Genomic DNA, 6,310 nt, shown 5'->3' with positions numbered 1-6,310 from the left:
TGAACCTGGCCCGAATCTCTGCTTGCTCCCTGCCAATGTACTCCTGCAACTGTTGTTGGATGATCTTCAGCAAAAGTTTACTTGTATATAATATTAACGGTATTATTCTATAATGTAAGCATTCTGTTGGGTCACCTACCTTCTATTCAGTTGGCCAAGGAGCTGTTTTTCAAACTTCTTGACAGAGACAAGTGAGTCCAGTGTTTCGTCAGTTCGTTGAAATATGGCATGTTGCTCACTCAGTTAGACATTCTTTTATGTCTTTTGATAACATTTTGCAACTTTCTGCATAAATGTCTTATATATCTTTTCTTTGGGTTTATTGTTCTTTTTTTTAAAACAATTTATTAGGGGCTCATACAACTCTTATCACAGTCCATACATATACATACATCAATTGTATAAAGCACATCTGTACATTTGGTTTATTGTTCTTTCCCCCCCCCCCCACTACCACAAATTATGCAGTCGAGTTTCCCACATTTGGAGAAATCGCAGGGGTCAGCACATCCGGGGTGCAATGGATAAGCCTCGCCCTGGGAAAACCACCTTCGTGATCATGGTATCTCCCCTGCCAGGTAAGTATGGTTTATTGTTCTTATAGTTAATTTTAAAATACATTTTTCCACTTATTGCTGGTGTATGAGGACATAATTAAATCTTTCCTAATGTTGATCTTGGATCCTACAACTTTGCTAAACACTCCTTTTAGTCCTAATAGTTTGTTGCAGATTATTTTATATTTTCTTAGATAGAAAGTTATAAGATATGCAATAATGATAGCTTTGTTTCATTCCTGCTACTTCCTCTTCTGCCCTTACTGGGCTGGTTAGGGGTAGAATAGGAGGGATTGTTTTTGTTCCTAACTTAGGGGAAATGCTTTTACAACCTAGCGTAATGTTTAAGGATCCCTGGTGGCATAGTGGTTACCAGTTAGGCTGCTAACCACAAGGTCAGCAGTTTGAAACCACCAGCCACTCCTCACATGAAAGGTGAGGCTTTCTCCTATCATAAACAGTTACAGTCTCATAAACTCCCAGAAGCAGTTCTGCGTTGTCCTATATGGTGCTGTGTGTTGGAATCAACGTGATGAAAGTGAGTGAATGTAATGTTTTTGTTTGGTATTTAAAAATCAGGGTAAGAATTTTATTTGTATTTGCTAAGAATTGGGTGTATGCTGTTAACCATTTATGCATGTTTAATTTTATTCTGAGTATTTTTCATCGATTGAAAGAAACTTATGACTTATATACTTGAGTCTGGTAAAGTGGTAAATGGAATTTATATATTTTTCTAATATTAAGTACTCCTTGCATTGCCAGGGGAGCAAACTTCAACATGGTCACTGTTTAAAAATACCATCGCGGATTTGGTTGGTTGAACTCAGGATTTTTACATTAATGCTTTATTAGTAACATTGACTTATCTTTTATTTCTTGTACTAGCTTTGTGTGATCTTAATGGCGAAGATTTAACTTATATCAAAATTAAATAGGGCAACATTTCCTCTTTTCTATTTCCTAAAGTAATTTGCATGTGATGAAGATTATGTATTTTAAACTTTAGGGACTAGAAGTCAATTCAGCATCATCGGAACAGAAAATCTTACCATAGTGAATGAGGGGGGGAAGTGCAGAGTAGAGACCCAAAGCCCATTTGTCAGACACTGGACATCCCCTTACAGAAGAAGGGTCTTGGAGAGAAGAGGAGCCAGTCAGGGTGTGATGTAGCAACAATGAAAAATACAACTTTCCTCTAGTTCCTAAATGCTTCCTCCCCACCTCCTATCATGATCTGAATTCTCCCTTGCAAGTCTAGCTAGACCAGAGGATGTACACTGGTACAGATAGGAACTGGAAACACAGGGAATCCAGGGCGGATGATCCCTTCAGGACCAGTGGTATGAGTGGCAATACTGGGAATGTAGAGGGAAGGTGGGTTGGAAAGTGGGAACCGATTACAAGGATCTACATGTGACCTCCTCCCTGGGGGCCAAGCAACAGAAAAGTGGGTGAAGTGAGATGTCAGACAGGGAAAGATATGACAAAATAATAATTTATAAATTATCAAGGGTTCATGAAGGAGGGGGGAGTGGAAAGGGAGGGAGAAATGAGCTGATGCCAGGGGCTTAAGTGGAGAGCAAATGTTTTGAGACTGATGAGGGCAATGAATGTACAAATGTGCTTTACACAATTGATGTATGGATGGATGGTGATAAGAGTTGCATGAGCCCCTAATAAAACAATTTAAAAAGTCAATTCAGTTTTTTTATTTCCTCTGAATTCAGTTTAATAAATTCTATTTTTCCAAATAATTTCTATTTCTTTTGGATTTTTAAATCATTGCAACAAATAAATATTTTTCTGATTCTGACAAATCTATATCATACCTATAATTATGCTTGCTTTTCCATTCTACTATTGTCCATTGGTGCCTTTTAACTTTTTAAATAATTAATCAGTGGTTCTTATCAGCCTTGGCAATATGTTTGCATGGTCATTTTCTAATACTACTTCTTTGACAGATATGTTATTTAAAATTTTGAAACCAGTTTTCCCAGTGGTGCCTACTAGTAAGGTGTGATTTAATTACATTTTGATCAGCGAGTGTGATCTGCCTGCTTTTGATGGCAGGATATTACCGACGCTTTTTGTGTGGCCTTCCACGTGGCCCGTTCCTAACTGATGCCGTGTGCGTGAAAGTACACATTTTCTCCTCATTTTGGAGTGCAGCCTTCTACTTATGTCCATTAGATAGATTAAACTTGTGATTATACTGTTCAACTCTTCTACATCCTACTTAAATTTTGTTCTGTTCAGCCAGTCACAGAGAGAACTGTGCTAAAATTTCCCCTGGATGGTTGGGCTAGAAATTTTTCATGTGAATTCTGTCATCTGTATGAATTCTGTCATCTATATATTTTGCCTGATTTTGAGGCTTGTTATTAGGAATATAAAATTTCAAATTATTATGTGTGCCCAGTGAAGTGTTCCTTTTTGATCATATTTTTATTATGCTTATTATTTTTAATATTTCTTTTGTATGTTGATGTTTATTTGCCTGATGATGATATAGTTTTACCAGTTTTCTTTTTATTTATTTATAATCATTTTATTGGGAGCTTGTATAGCTTTTATCACAATCCACACATAAATCCATTGTGTCAAGCACATGTACATTTGTGTACATTTATCGTATTAATTGTACATGTTGTACAACATGTACAAATTGTTGTACATTTGTTGCCATCATCATTTTCAAAACATTTTCTTTCTATTAGAGTCCTTGGTATCAGCTCCTCATTTCCCCCACTTCCCTCCCGCACCATTGCTCCCTCACGAACCCTTGATAATTTATAAATTATTATTATTTTTTCATGTCTTACACTGACCGATGTCTCCCTTCACCTACTTTTCTGTTGTCTGTCCCCCTGGGAGGGGTTTACATGTATATCACTGTGATTGGCTCTCTCTCCCCCCACTACCACTCACCAACTAACTTCCCTTTACCCTCCTGGTATTGCTACTCTCTTTATTGGTCCTGAGGGGTTGTTTACCTGTTGTGATTCTCTGTGTTTCCGGCTCTATCTATACCCATGTACATGCTCTGGTGGGATTTGTAAAGTAGAATTGGGGTCATGATAGTGGTGGGGAGGAAGCATTAAAGAACTAGAGAAAGGCTGTATGTTTCCTTGGTGCTATATTGAACCTAACTGGTTCTTCTCTTCCTTGTGACCCTTCTGTAAGGGGATGTCCATTTGTCTACAGAGGGGCTTTGGATCTCCACTCTGTACTCCCTCTCATTCACATTGATATCATTTTTTTTGTTCTGGGTCTTCAATACCTGATATTTTGATACTAATGATCCCATTGACACCTCCGGATCACACAGGCTGGAGTGCTTCTCCCGTGCGGGCTTTGTTGCTTCTGAGCTAGATGGCTGCTATTTTATCTTCCCACCTTTAAGATCCCAGATGCTATATCTTTTGATAGCCGGGCACCATCAGCTTTCTTCACCACATTTGCTTATGCATCTGCTTTGTATTCAGAGATTGTGTCAGGAAGGCGAGCATCACAGAATGACAGGTTATTAGAACAAAGTGTTCTTGTGTTAAAGAAGTATTTAAGTAGAGGTCCAATGTCTGTCTGCTACCTTAATACTTAACATATAAATATATGTACGTAGATCTATTTCCCTATCCTTATATATAAATATATTTGCATTTGTACATGCCTGTATTTAGACCTCTATAAATGTCTTTTGCCTCCTAGTTCTTTCCTCTATTTCCTTTTATTTTCTTCTTGTCTCACTATCATGTTCGGCCTTCATTTGGGTTTCAGTAATTCCTCACTGTTACATTGCCCTTGACCAAGCCCTACCAGGCCTCCTACGCCCTCCTCACCATTGATTTTAGACCACCTGTTGTTCCCTTGTCCCTTTACTAGTCTTCCTTTTTTTTTTCTTTACTAGTCTTCTTATGGTCAATTTTTGTGTAGTATTTTTCAGTACTTTTACTTTAAACATTTCTACGTTTTTATGCATTAGGTGTATATTAACAGACTATTGATTGCCTTTTTAAAGTCTTCCCTACATGAGTAAAATACAATGGAAATTTTATTTTCTGATACTGTTGGATTGTTTTGCACCTGACCTTTTGATCAATGTAATTTAATATGGATCTGTTTACTGATCTTCCATTTCCAATAAGCTTTTATTAAAAATTAAAAATCACACACTATGTTAGTCTGGGTACTTTAGGAAACAAATCTACAGAAATTCATGTATAAGAAAGAGTTTTACATAAAGGGTAAGTGCACTTCAAGAAAACATCCCAACCCAGTGCTGCCAAAGCCCACAAGTCCAACATTAACCCATCTGTCTGACACCAATCCACCAAATCCTCCTCCATCTCACAAAACATACGCAATGATGCTGACTGCGGGAGGAAAGATGAATCAGTGAACGTATAAGCATCTTAGAGCTGGCAGGGTCTCTACACGGCTGCTCCAGCACCCGGAGCTGCATCGGGGTAGGTCCATGCAGCTTTTCCTTGGGGGGATGTCTTGCAGGAAGTGAGCCTTGCCAGCTGAAGCAGGAACTGACTAAGGCAACTGCACCCTGGTCTGATCATTACAAAGCAAGAGACCCGAGAACTAGAAAGGCGAGGCTCACTGAGCCATTTATCTCTCCACCCTTCTATTAACCCCACCTGTGTTTATCAGCCAGGTTGGCACAATAAACTTTAACTCACATACAGATGGGGGGGGGTGGAGTATTCCATTTGCTCTGTGTAAAACAATATGAGGCAGCCTTATTCTGCCAATTCATTTTCTGGTATTCGAAGAAGGTTCCTAATTCTTCAATTTTTTGGAAGTTATTGTAACTGTAGAAGAGAAGCAAAATCAGGAAGTAAGATTTGCTTCTTGATGCTAGTTTTATCAACTTCATTGAGAATATTTTATTTTTAGTAAATTAGGAAGCCTAGTTTCAATTCTGTATTTTAGCATGAATTAGATGGTTTCCAGAGTTGCCCTTTCTGAGAAGGAGAACTTATTGGCATGCCTTTGTAGGGTTTTGCTGTGCTGGCAACTCTTCAGCTGCTCGTAGGGTAAGGAAGGTCGAGTGGGGGCTCCTGTGACTTTTTGGGGAGCGCCAGAAGCCATCCTTCCAAGTCTACCTGTTAGTAGACTTGTCTATGAGCATTGCACCTCTTGGGCACACCTTCCCAGAGATTTCATATGAACACAACTTCCTCTTTCCCTGTACTGAAACTACTATTCATGGGATTCTAGTACACAAAAGTAACGAGTTCTGAATGTGGCTGTGGGAGTCTCACCATAGTATGAGAGTCTGGCACGCTATCTTTCTGACTTATGTTGATGTGGTTATTGATTACATCAACATGTGCTTAGATACTCTATAGAGGACATATCAACAGAATTTTAAAAGTCAAGATAGAGTTTGCGACACTGGTCAAACCCATGGCCTATTGCGGGGCTGGCGCAGGACCGGGTATGTTGTCGTTCTCTGAGGAGCTACAGGCAACACCACTGGCACAAAACAAAAATAACAAAGATACAATCAGATGAACTCCGAAGATTTCCACACCAAATGTTCTGTTTCCTAAGTCCTTCCTTTTACCCCTAAGAGATCACAGTCTAAACCGAAGGAACAGCTAGAGAGGCAGGCTTCAGGTGTGGTCAACACAATGCTTCCACTCCAATCAGAGTTCCTTCCTTAACTGATGAAGCTTGGCAGCCCCATGAGGAATTAGTTCAGGGGGTGACTTATCTCTCCACCTATGAGTCAG

At 39.1% G+C, this 6,310-nt stretch overlaps 1 non-coding gene across 1 annotated transcript; it reads right to left on the bottom strand.

Moving 5' to 3' along the window:
* Window positions 1–420: 420 nt before the first annotated feature.
* LOC142437962 (U1 spliceosomal RNA) lies at window positions 421–586 on the bottom strand. Its single transcript, XR_012782459.1, has one exon. It is a non-coding gene; the product is annotated as a U1 spliceosomal RNA (small nuclear RNA).
* Window positions 587–6,310: the final 5,724 nt, after the last annotated feature.

This window comes from Tenrec ecaudatus, chromosome 1 (genome assembly GCF_050624435.1).
Source record: "Tenrec ecaudatus isolate mTenEca1 chromosome 1, mTenEca1.hap1, whole genome shotgun sequence".
In the NCBI taxonomy this organism is placed as follows: Eukaryota; Metazoa; Chordata; class Mammalia; order Afrosoricida; family Tenrecidae; genus Tenrec; species Tenrec ecaudatus.
Note: the sequence above shows the minus strand (reverse complement) of the source record. Positions and strands in the feature narration are given on the sequence as shown.